This window comes from Pipistrellus hanaki (genome assembly GCF_964339955.1).
Source record: "Pipistrellus hanaki genome assembly, chromosome: 1".
Taxonomy (NCBI): domain Eukaryota; kingdom Metazoa; phylum Chordata; class Mammalia; order Chiroptera; family Vespertilionidae; genus Pipistrellus; species Pipistrellus hanaki.
Window position 1 is genome coordinate 95,567,936 of NC_140503.1, and position 12,826 is coordinate 95,580,761.

General features: G+C 42.2%; 1 protein-coding gene across 10 annotated transcripts in view; it reads left to right on the forward strand.

Moving 5' to 3' along the window:
* Window positions 1-1,387: 1,387 nt before the first annotated feature.
* CREM (cAMP responsive element modulator) overlaps window positions 1,388-12,826 on the forward strand; it is a 98,476-nt gene continuing 87,037 nt past the window's right edge. For 5 of the 10 annotated variants that reach the window (XM_084876910.1, XM_084876925.1, XM_084876926.1 and 2 more), the window contains exon 1: window positions 1,407-1,612. The gene's annotated coding sequence lies outside the window, so the exon portion shown is untranslated. The other 5 variants (XM_084876924.1, XM_084876928.1, XM_084876913.1 and 2 more) reach the window with 5 other exon arrangements.

Genomic DNA, 12,826 nt, shown 5'->3' on the forward strand with positions numbered 1-12,826 from the left:
TGACTATTATCCAGCTCTCTGCAATCCCCCCAGCCCGCATTGCCTGTAACCTGTAATCATTGTACTTGCCTACTTTCCCATGTGTGTATTTCTTACTTTCCCATGTGATCTTTGTCCCTCTACCCAATATAAGCAACTGGCTTATAAGGAGGGGCTGAGCAGATTTTTGCGGATGACCTGCTGCTCTATCATAATGCTGGGCATTATTGGAATAAACCCTCATGTATGATTTAACCCTGTCTCTGCTTAATTGGCTCAAGTAGTGACTGGCAGCCTGGACTCATTGATTGTCCAGTTATAATGCTGTTCTTCTTTATCCCTATTATATCATTTTAAAGTTTACTATAAATTTTAGAGTAAGTGTATAGATTAGAAACCGAAAAATCAGTTATTGTCATTTCTTATTAAGTGCTTGGATTATTCAGAAGGCCTTGACAGCAGTTTCAAGCATGACACTTTACTGATTTCGTTTTTCTTGAATGTAAAGAGGCTTATTTTTAGGCTAAAAGCACTGCATTTTGAGGGCCCACTCTGCCTAAAGATAACTTAGTATGTTCCGAGTACACATACTAATAAATGGGTTCCTAGTTTACAAGCGCCTCATTTACAGTCCCAGGTTCCCAGTTGATGAAAACAAAACTATCCTCCCTTACAGGCAGAGGGTTTTCCTTGCTAGCACAGTCTTCCTCTCCACTGGCGCATCTCCAAGTGGGAGCCATGGCTGTTTCTCAGCCACAGATACACAGACCAGGCCGCTGCGGGGGAGGGTGGTAGGTGGCGGCGGCAGCAGACTGAGCATATGGGAGCGTTTCTCAGGAAGGCGCACGCTGTATAGCTGTGGGAGAGAGGAGACTCTTGAGATTCCGCATTTGCACGTCCAGGCTGGAGAGACCTATAACGCGGATCTCAGCTTGGGTCAGCAACCACCAACGGGCTTGTATCCTGGTGATTGGCTTTTGGGCACGCGCGGTGAAAGCTTCCGGTTCCCAGCCTGGCTCGCCACTAGGTCTTTCTCCTCAGGCCCACACTGGTCTCTCTCTTTGCTGCGCCCCCTTCCAGGTCCTCCTCTCCACCCGAGGCCACGCCCCCTGACCGGTCCTCCTCTCCACCGAGGCCCCGCCCCCTGACCACTCCTCCTCTCCACCAGAGGCCCCGCCCCCTGACCGCCCTCCTCTCCACCCGAGGCCCCGCCCCCTGATCGCTCCTCCTCTCCACCTGAGGCCCCGCCCCCTGATCGCTCCTCCTCTCCAGCCTGAGGCTCCGCCCCTTGGCGCTTCTCCGTACCCCGTTCCATTTAATTGTTGGATTGTCAGCGCCGCACTCCCGCAGGCGGCCGGCAGGGGGCGGAGTTCGAGCTTGGATTTTTCTGCCGGGCGTCCCCCGGGAGGCGGTCGCGGAGCTGCGGAAGGGAGGGCGGGGCGCGCGCGCGGACGCAGTTCGTGCGGCTGCTGCGCTACTTTAGGTCGGATCAGTGGGGAGACCGCGGCTGCCGCATCAGAGCTGACGTGGACGACGTGGGGCCGCCGCCGGCGCCGCGCTGCTGGTTTGCGGTCCCCACCTCCTCGCGTCCGTAAGCAGTGACGAGGCCGCTACGTAAATCCCTTCGCGGTGGGTAAGTGGCGCGCCGGCCCGGACTGGAGACCCAGGAGCTGGGACGCGGCGCCGGAGGCGGAGGCAGCGGGAGGAGGCGGGGCCGAGCCCTGGCCGGGCCGCGGGTGCGGGGCAGCGGGCTTTTCCGGGGCTCCCGGCTCCCGGCCGCGTCCGCTGCCCCGCCCGCTCCGTCCGCCTCCGCGGCGGCGGCCGGCGGCCGGAGCGGGGCTGCTCGCCGGCGGTCAGCCCGCCTCTGTGAACCCGGTTCGCGAGGGGAAAGTTCCCGGAAAAGCCTTGCCCTGAGCGGTCCCCACTCTGAAAAGAAAGAGGAAGCACGAAGTCCGGACGCTGGTTTGGCCACCGCTGACCGCGAGTGGTCCCGGCCCTTGCTTTCTGTGCTCATTTGGCATATAAGTTAACGTTAGCCCGTTTCTTCGCCGAAACTTGAATCTGAGGGACATCGCCTTTGACTCGCTTTGAGCCCCAGACATGATCTGGTGAGATAACTGCGAAGAGCAAATCCGCCTTACAGCGCGGTTTTTCTTACTGTTTACTTTTCATTTTTGTCTCTTTATGGCCAACTAGTAAGGCTCCCAGAACATAATGAACAGGGAATAGTCAACTTATTAACATAGCTCCTTATTCTACTGCCATTTCCAGTCCGCCGGAGCCGGGGTTTGAACACCTGCCTGTGTCCGCGCCGTCCGTTTCCGGCCAGAAGTCCTGACTCCGGGGTCCGCCCGGGAGTGGGACTAACACTGAGCCCCCAACACCGCGGTTTACCTGCGTGGCTTGCATAGGATTTATTTTTTTGCTTCATGTGTCGGGCCTGGAAGAGTGGAGCCCCTTTCCCATGACATAAAAGCCTAGATGCACAGCGATAGAGGTGCAGTTTGAAAATTGTAATAGATTACGTTAATGACTCATGTTCTCTTTTAGGTGCCAGTTTTCTCTCAGTCTTTATACTCTTTTTGGGTGACAAGCTGCTTTCCTTTCATAAGTCAGAGTAGTCTTTAAACCTTTAACTTTAACTTTTCTTTCTCCAATGGAAGGCAAATTGCAAACAGTGCGTTTTGACCAGTGAATACTGTGTATTAAAAACTAGTACTTAACTGACCCAAAGATAACTTTTAAAGAGATATTTAAATGGATGTGATCCTGGATGAGTAAACACTGAAAGCATTGTCATAGAAAGTGTTGATTATTACTTAAAATGTTTTTGTTGAATTTGTAAATAGATCAATGTTAACCAAATGTTTTCCCAGTGACTTTCTGGTCAACCTGGAATTGTTTTTGGCGAGTGTGAAGCTGTAATTACTCTGTTTTGTGTACATATTTTTGTAAGAGTATATGAATAAATTTTTATTGGATGTGGAAACGCAAAGGAGCTCTTGAATTGTTTTGTTTTTGCATTGTCCTGGAAGGGTAATGAAATTTACATCTGATGAATTTAACAAACTCCAGACTCCATAAATTACTCTAGTTTCCTACTGAGGCGGGTCATTCCATGATTAAAATATAAGATTTGTTTAGAGTCATGGCCGTTACATAGAAAGTAGGGGATGCTATCTCTGACTTCCTGAAAGACACCCCTGGACCCAGTGCAGAAAGTGATTTGGTTAAGGCTAATAGGATAGTTTGACAAATTTAAGAAAATAAGTGTTTGTTTATAGACTGAACTGTACATTAGACATGTACTGTATATAAGAAAGGTTAAAAACAATCATTTAGGGGTCTGGAATGATTAATTCAATTTACATTATTTCTAATGGGGAAATGATTATTCGTCTTTTGAACAAATAGCTTTTTTTAAAAAATATAGATACATTTTTATTGATTTTTTACAGAGAGGAGGAGAGAGAGATAACTAGAAATGTCGATGAGAGAGAAACACCGACCAGCTGCCTCTTGCACACCCCCTACCGGGGATGTGCCCCCAACCAATGTACATGCCCCTGACCGGAATCGAACCCGTGACCTTTCAGTCCGCAGACTGAGCCAAACGGGTTTCAGCACGAATAGCTTCTTGAATAGCCTCCAGAAGGGATTAAGTTTGAAAACCGAGTTTCTACTGTATTGAGCCTAAAAATTAAGCCAGGTCTATTGCTGAAGTGGGTAAAAAGCACTCAAATGTTCTGTTTCATTTAGATATGGACTGAAAGACAAAAACAAAAAACCTGAACGATGCAAACACTTAACACCTGAACCATTGATATTTGACATCAAGGAAATAAGCCTGAAATGTTGCCTTCTGTTAAGTATTTCTACTTTATTGAACTGGTGGATTCCATATATAAAAGTCAACTTTGAGAAAAGTTATTGTGAATTGAATGTTTTTCAATATTGTTAATATAAATATATAAATTATAAAAATGTAGATTTCAGGGAAAGTGTTTCTCACCTGTTTCACATAGGTAGATATAAACATTTAAAATTTTGTTAATTTCCTTTTAAAGAATACATAAGGTATTTAAAATACCTTTTACCATAGGAACTTCTCAATAAACAGTGCTGTTAAAAGTAAACACTTTAACTTCATGGGTTTTCTTTTTCCTTTTCTTTTTTCTTTTTTTTATGCTTTAGGATATCCAATAGAGAATAAGGGAGAATGAAGAGGAAAACCTAAGGATAACATTAATGGGAATTTATACTGATATTATTCATGATGATACTTTGAGTCTTATTGGTATAATTCAGTTATAGCAAAGTTTAAAAATAAAATATTTTGCACATTTCTTCACTGGCCTTCCTGGGAGTGTTGGAGGAAATTACTGGCAGGGTGTAAGTGAAACAATTTTGAGGAAAAGCATTGGCTAGGAAGTTATATGGGAGTTCTGCTTAAAGACTGTTTAAATAAACTGGCTCCCTAGTGATGGACCATGCTTGTCTCCTAGGAAATCTTACTAGCAACTCTTGTGTGAGGTTTTTTTGAAGCCTCCCAGTTCTCCTAAAATAGGAAGCCTCTTTATGCATATTTTTCTGAACAAAGTACAAAGCAGACCAATTAAATGTTAAAATCCTGTGAAATTTTGACAGTTGGCTAATGTGATTCTAATTTTTACTTTGAGATTTTCACAAACTCAAGTTCCTTCAGTTATCTTAGTGAAGCTTTTTTTTCTCCAACTCTGCAGACTTAAAATTAGACAATCCTAACTCATAATGTCATAATCTCAAACAGCCTCATCCCCCCCCCCATTGAGTGCGTGAAAATATTTTTTTTGTTTTTGTTTTAAATCTTCCCCTGAGAAAATAAATAAATAAATAAATAAAAATAAATCTTCCCCTGAGGATATTTTTTCCATTGATTTTTAAAAATATATATTTTATTGATTTTTTACAGAGAGGAAGGGTGAGAGATAGAGAGCCAGAAACGTCGATGAGAGAGAAACATCGACCAGCTGCCTTCTGCATACCCCCTACTGGGGATGTGCCCACAACCAAGGTACATGCCCCTGACTGGAATCGAACCCGGGACCTTTCAGTCCGCAGGCCGACGCTCTATCGCTGAGCCAAACCGGTTTCGGCTCCATTGATTTTTAAGAATGTAATGGAGGGAGGGGTTTAAGGAGAGAGAGAGACATTGACATCAGAGAGACATCAAGTAGTTGCCTCCTGCACCCACCTGACTGAGGATGGGATCTAACAACAATGGAGATATGTGTCCTTGACCAGGAATCAAATCCGTGACTCCAGTCCTTAGACTGATGCTCTAGTCTAGGGGTGTCGAACTCAATCAAAGAAGGGGCCAAAATCTAAAATCCAGCCTAAATCGCGGGCCGAATGGTTTACTGAACAGTCATAAACTGACAATGTTATAAACTGACAGCGGAGTGCAGTGATGACAGCGCGGTGCGGGCCACATTGCAAGGCCTGGCCGGCCGGATTTGGCCCGCGGGCCTTGTGTTTGACACATGTGCTCTAGTCTAAACACTGAACAAACTGGCTAGGGCTGTTTTGTTTGGGGTTGTTTTTTGTTTTTGAGAGATGTTTTAAGAAGGTTTTTTTTGGTAGCCTTGGTTATGATGAAAGCTTCTGGTTCTGCAATTGGGGCAGCTATATCTTGCATAAAGACCAATGTCACTGTATATAGATGCATGACATAAAAAAACAACAACAAAAACATTCAAACCTGTAAAGAATTTTTGTGAGTTTATTTGAGCCAAACTGTCAACAATTGCCTGGAAGCAGAATCTCAACTTATTGAGATAGTGCTCTGGAGAATGGCAGTTTGGTTACATGAAATCCATTGGTGATAGATCAGGGAGGTGGGAGAAAGCTAAGTGGGGAAACATCTGGGATTGGATAAAAAGTAAAATGATAGACACATACTTCTTTTACATAGGTAGGTACAGGATAGCTAACAGTCAACATTTAACATGGTAACAGGGAATTTGTGGTCTGCACACTGGTGCCATTTATTGTACCCTGAGGAGTCCAGAAAAAGGGAAGTTACAAGTTACCCTAACATTCCACAGGTATGTTATCTTAGATCCAAAAAGACAATAGGCTCAGTAAAGATTGAAATTGATTTTTGTCAGGGAAGATACTGACCTAGGATATAACTACCATTATAAACTGCTTTTTAATTAAAAGATTTTAATTTCAGACCATCCTTTGTGGTTACTTGAGGTCTATTGAGTTTGCAAGGCCATTATGCAGGCCTTCCCTGAGTTAGGTTAGCACATGGCCCTTTTTCATTTACATGCTACTCCTAAAATTGCTGGAGGAATTACATTTAACTTATTTAGGCATGTTTCTGCATCTAGAAAGGTACAGTATTGTTCAAATACACAAGATAGGATCCATCTAGGTAAGTATAACAACATTGTAATTAGTTTCTGAACTTTAAGGTGACTCAATTATCTACTCTTTCCCAGCTTTACTGGTTAGTAGTCAGTACATTGGTATATAGTGTATAGATAAATGTTTTGAATGTACTTCAACTGCAGTAATGAAACAAAATTCTACAATGATTCTTGTCCAGCAAATAGCTCTCCTAAGAGATTTTAAATTTTATTGCCCTTCATGAAGTTAGTGGTAGCAGTGGGGGTGGTGTTGTTGGGAGTGTAGACCAGGATTATTTGAATTTATTTACTTTAAAAAATATGTTTTTGATTTCAGAGAGGGAAAGGGAAAGAGAGAAAAACATGAATGATAAGAATCATTGATCAGCTACTGCCCACACCCCCTCCCCCCCCTATTTTGGATTGAGCCTACAACCTAGGCATGTGTGCTGACCAGGAATTGAATTGTGATCTCCTGGTTTTAGGTCGACTCTCAACCACTGAACTTAAATTTATTTTTCATTTTCTCTTTTATTTATTTATTTTTAAAATATATTTTATTGATTTTTTTACAGAGAGGAAGGGAAAGAGATAGAGAGCTAGAAACGTCGATGAGAGAGAAACATCAACCAGCTGCCTCTTGCACATCCCCTGCTGGGGATGTGCCCGCAACCGATGTACATGCCCCTGACCGGAATCGAACCTGGGACCTTTCAGTCCGCAGACCGATGCTCTACCACTAAGCCAAACCGGTTTCTGCTTCATTTTCTCTTTCAGTTGCCCATTCTGGAATTGTTTGACTATGAAAAAGCCAAAAGCAGGCACCAAGTGGGGAATAAGTTGAAATGATACAGATGTAATCGAAGGGGAAGTTGGTGGGTTATAGGAAATCCGTTGGTGTTAGGTTAGAGAGGTGGGAGAAAGCTCAGGAGGGGGGAACCTTTGGGATTGGATAAAGAGTAAAAGGATAGACTAGACCCAACTGTCAACAGTTAACATGATAACAATAATATGAAGGAATTTGTGGTATCTGTTCTGGTGCCCTGGCACATTAGGTTGTGCCCCAAGGGGTCCGGAAAAAGGGAAGTTACTACCCAGATATTTCAAAGGTGTGTTATCATAGATGCAAAAAGACAGACAGGCTCAGTTAAGGTAAAGGTTGATCTTATCAGTGAAGATGCCTACCTAGGAAGTGACTACCCATCATAAACTGCTTTTTAGTTAAAAAGTTTAATTTCAGACCATCCTTTCTGGTTACTTTAGATCTCTGAGTTTACAAGGCTGCCATGCAGGCCTTCCCTGAGCTAGTCAGGTTAGCATGTGGCCCGTTTTGTCCACAATAGAATAAAAGGAAAGAGAAATTAGAGACATGCAAGGAAAAAAAGGAAGGAAAAACAACGAAAAACAAAAGATCTTCTCACATCACACCAAAAAGACAAAAAACAAAACCCAAACTCACACACTCAAAGATCTTTGGGTCCACTATTTGTGGGGCTCACTCAATTTTGAGCCGATGTTGTCCTAGGCTGGCATCTTTCCTGACAAGGTCAGTTTTTACCTTAAAAAAACTAAATATATCTATCTATTATCTATCTATCTATCTATCGGTATATATATATATATATATATATATATATATATATATACACACACACACACACACACACACACATACACACACATATATATATATATATATATATGTACATATATATGTGTGTGTGTGTATATATATATATATATATATATATATATATATTCATTGATTTGAGAGAGAAAGGGAGAGGAGAGACGGAAACATTAATGATGAGAGAGAATCATTGATTGGCTGCCTTTCACGTGCCCCTAATAGGGATCAAGCCTGCAACCCATACACATGCCTGACCAGGAACCAGAAATTGAACCATGACTTCCTGGTTCATTGGTTGACACTCAACTACTGAGCCACACCAGCCAGGTGGGAATACCACCCTTTTAAAGTGTGGACCAAAGAAGACAGAACAAAGGACTAGATAATCTAGGAGAAAAGGATTTAAGGGTACCATTAAGAGGTCAAGAAGAGAGAACCAGAGAGATGGCAGCACGAGAAAAACAGCCTAATGTTGTTGACCTTAAAGATGGATGAAGGGGCCGAGGAATACGGGCAGCCTCTAGAGCCTAGCAAAGGCGAGGAAATGGATTCTTTCCTAGAGCCTCCAGAGAAACAACCCTGCCAACACCTTGATAAACCTAGTGAGACCCATTTCAGACTCTGACCTGCGGAATTGTAGGGTAATTAATTTGTGTTGTTTTAAGACAATAACAACAAAAGGTTAAAGGAGGATGAAATTTGGAGAGCAGGAAACGCGGTGGGAATGTTAAGGAAGATAGGGACTGAGAAGTATACTTTAGATTTGGCAAGCAGGCAGTCATTCCATGATGAATTTTTAGTATTTGGGATGAAACAATTCTCTGATAAGCCTCAGTCAGGGTCAGGTTTACATGATGGTCATTATTCTGGTAATGCCATCCCATGGCTATGGTAACAGGAAGCTAGTACTCTCTTCAGTGCTGTTTGCCTCGGGGAATAGGAAATGAGTGGCTATTCCTGGACTTCACTGAATATCCTTTTCTACTTAAATTCTGAATCCTAAGAATATGTTACTTATTGCCGAAACCGGTTTGGCTCAGTGGATAGAGCGACGGCCTGTGGACTGAAAGGTCCCGGGTTCGATTCTGGTCAAGGGCATGTACCTTGGTTGCGGGCACATCCCCAGTGGGGGGTGTGCAAGAGGCAGCTGATCGATGCTTTTCTCTCATCAATGTTTCTAGCTCTCTATCACTCTCTCTTCCTCTCTGTGAAAAATCAATAAAATATATATTAAAAAAAAAAGAATATGTTACTTAGTAAAAAATTAAACTAAAGAAAATATTTCCAAGAAAAATATAGAAATTAGCAGTTATACCCTGGCGGGTGTGACTCAGTTGGTTGGGTGTCAACTCATGTATTGGAAAATTGCCAGTAAGGGCATGTGCCCACATTATGGGCTGAATTCCCAGTAGGGGGCATGCTGGAGGTAGCCAATTGATGTTTCTCTCTCTCTCTCTCTCTCTCAAAATCAATAAAAATTCTTTTGATGATGCTTCTCTCACTTCCTTTCTCTCTCAAAATCAATAAAAAACTTATAAAAAAAATGCAGTTATTTCTTATATTGTGTCTTGATCATCGTTATTATTCCAATAAAATCATTATTCTTTGTTTAATCATTTCCCTCATTAGATTGCAGGCTCCTGGAGAGCAAGGACATTTTGTTATCTGTGTTTCTGATGCCAAGCACAAAGGCCTATATATCATGGGTGCCTAATATACATATATATATATATATATATATATATATATACACACACACACACACACACACACACACACACACACACACACATATATATATATTTTAAATCCTTATCTAAGGATACTTTCCCATTGATTTTTAAATAGAGTGGAAGACTGAGAGAAATATCAATGTGAGAGAAACACATAGATTGGTTGCCTCCTGCATGCGCTTCAAGGAGGGTCTGGGCCAGGGAGGAGCCTGAAACCCAGGTACGGGCCCTTGACTGGAATTGAACCTGGGACCCTTCAGTCAGCGGGCTGATACTCTATCCAGTGAGCCAAACCCGCGAGGGCCCAGATTACTATGTAATAAATAAGTGGTGCTTGCCACAATTTTTATGGAAGATGAAATATCCCCATGTAAAATGTCATAATATTGCCAAAACCGGATTGGCTCGGTGGTACAGCGTTGGTCTGCGGACTGAAAGGTCCCAGGTTCGATTCCGGTCAAGGGCATGTATCTGGGTTGCGGGCACATCCCCAGTAGGGGGTGTGCAAGAGACAGCTGGTCGATGTTTCTCTCTCATCGACGTTTCTATCTCTCTATATCTCTCCCTTCCTCTCTGTGAAAAATCAATAAAATATATTTTAAAAAAATAAATTAAAAAAAATAAAATGTCATAATAAAATGGCAACAGTTGAATCTAAAACTCAAATGAACAAGAAATCTAATGAGCAAAATAAATTTTGTTAATAAAATAGGATCAGAGGCATAGTTTAATCTGAAGGAGTGGCACCATGTATGCTTTTTGGTCATGTTGTAGGTAGTGTGGTTCATATGCCCTACCATCTATTGTCCTTGTACTGGGGGAGGTGTGGCAAAAATAACCATTGCCATAGTGTCCTTAGTTAAGTGGGGCAAATTCAGTTCCAGAATTTACTGGGATGGTGTACAACCACCCTAGAGGGGACCACTCTGGAGGGAACTCTGAAGGGACATGTCTGTGACTAAGCACCACTATTGCTGGATAGATGCCTAAGAGGTACTTCTGGATGTGCACTTTTGTCCTTTGCAACCCTAAAATAAGGGCCCCCAGATATCCTCTTATCTTTTTTTCTTTGCTAATTTTACTTCATTCAGCATCCCAAAGGCATATTTAAAAAATTTATTAGCCCTAGCCGGTTTGGCTCAGTGCATAGAGCATCAGCCTGCAGACTGAAGGGTCCCAGGTTCGATTTCGGTTGAGGGCATATGCCTGAGTTACGGGCTTGATCCCCATTAGGGAACATACAGGAGGCAGCCAATCAATGATTTTCTCTCATCATTGCTCTTTCTATCTCTCTTTCCCTTTCCCTTCCTCTATGAAATCAATAAAGATATAATTTAAAAAATACATATTAGTAAAAAATGAGTTTAATTGCTAGAGTGTCTAAAACAGTTCTTTAATAGATTGAAGGAGATTTTAATTTTTTTGTTAAAAATATTGTGGATGGGCCAAAACCGGTTTGGCTCAATGGATAGAGCGTCGGCCTGGGGACTGAAAGGTCCCGGGTTCGATTCCGGGCAAGGGCATGTACCTTGGTTGCGGGCACATCCCCAGTAGGGGGTGTGCAAGAGGCAGCTGATCGATGATTCTCTCTCATCGATGTTTCTAACTCTCTATCCCTCTCTCTTCCACTCTGTGAAAAATTAATAAAATATATTAAAAAAAAAAAAAAAGAACTTTGGTTGGCCGAAACCGGTTTGGCTCAATGGATAGAGCATCGGCTTGGGGACTGAAGGGTCCTGGGTTCGATTCTGGTCAAGGGCATGTACCTTGGTTGCAGGCATATCCCCAATAGGGGGTGTGCAAGAGGCAGCTGATCGATGACTCTCTCTCATTGATGTTTCTAACTCTCTATCTCTCTCCCTTCCTCTCTGTACAAAATCAATAAAATATATTTTAAAAAAAAAAGAACTTTGCTTAATCTCTTCCTGCTACCCCCTATCCACCCCTACCTTTCTTCCCTCTGAGATTTGTCAGTGTGTTCTAAGCTTCTATGCCTCTGATTCTATTTTATTCACCAGTGTATTTTGTTCATTAGCTTTCATTAGTTTATTTTGATTTTGATTAAAAAAAATTTTTTTTAAATATATTTTTTGATTTTTTACAGAGAGGAGGAGAGAGGGATAGAGAGCTAGAAACGTCGATGAGAGAGATACACCGACCAGCTGTCTCTTTCACACCCCCTACCAGGGATGTGCCCACAACCAATGTACATGCCCTTGACCAGAATTAAACCTGGGACCTTTCAGTCCACAGACCGACGCTCTACCACTGAGCCAAACTGGTTTTGGCTTATATTGATTTTTAGATTCAATTGTTGATAGATATGTATTTGTTACCATTTTATTGTTTATATTTTTTTCTCCTCCTTCTCTCTTCTTTCCTCCTCCTCCTCCTCTTCTTAAAGAATACCCTTCAACATTTCATATAATACTGGTTTGGCGGTGATGAATTCCTTTAGCTTTTTCTTATTTGTGACACTATTTATCTGACCCTCAATTCTAAGTGAGAGCATTGCTGGGTAGAATAATCTTGGTTGTAGGCCCTTATTATTCATCACTGAATATTTATGGCCTGCAAAGTTTCTGTTGAGAAATCAGCTCTCAGTCATATGGGTGCTTCCTTGTAGGTAATTCTCTTGGTACTTTTAAGATTCTCTATTTGTCTTTAATCCTTGGCATTTTAATTATGATGTATCTTGGTGTGGGCTTCTTTGGCTTCCTCTTGTTTAGGACTCTCTGTGCTTCTTGGACTTGTAAGTCTACTTCTTCCACCAGGTTAGGGAAGTTTTCTATCATTATTTATTCACTAGAGGCCCGGTGCACAAAATTTATGCACAGTGTGTGTGTCCCTTAGCCCAGCCTGCATACTCTGTAATCTGGGACCCCTTGAGGGATGTCCCACTGCCCATTTAAATGGGCACTATTGAAACTGTGTAAACTATCTTTATTTCAGTTATTGTATACTTAATTTCTGACTGGTCCTTTTTCATGTCTTTGACATTCTCACTAAGATCCTTGAAAGTCTCATTAAGATCCTTGGGTAAACTTATAATCATTGTTTTGAACTCTGTATCCAGTAGTTTGCTTGCT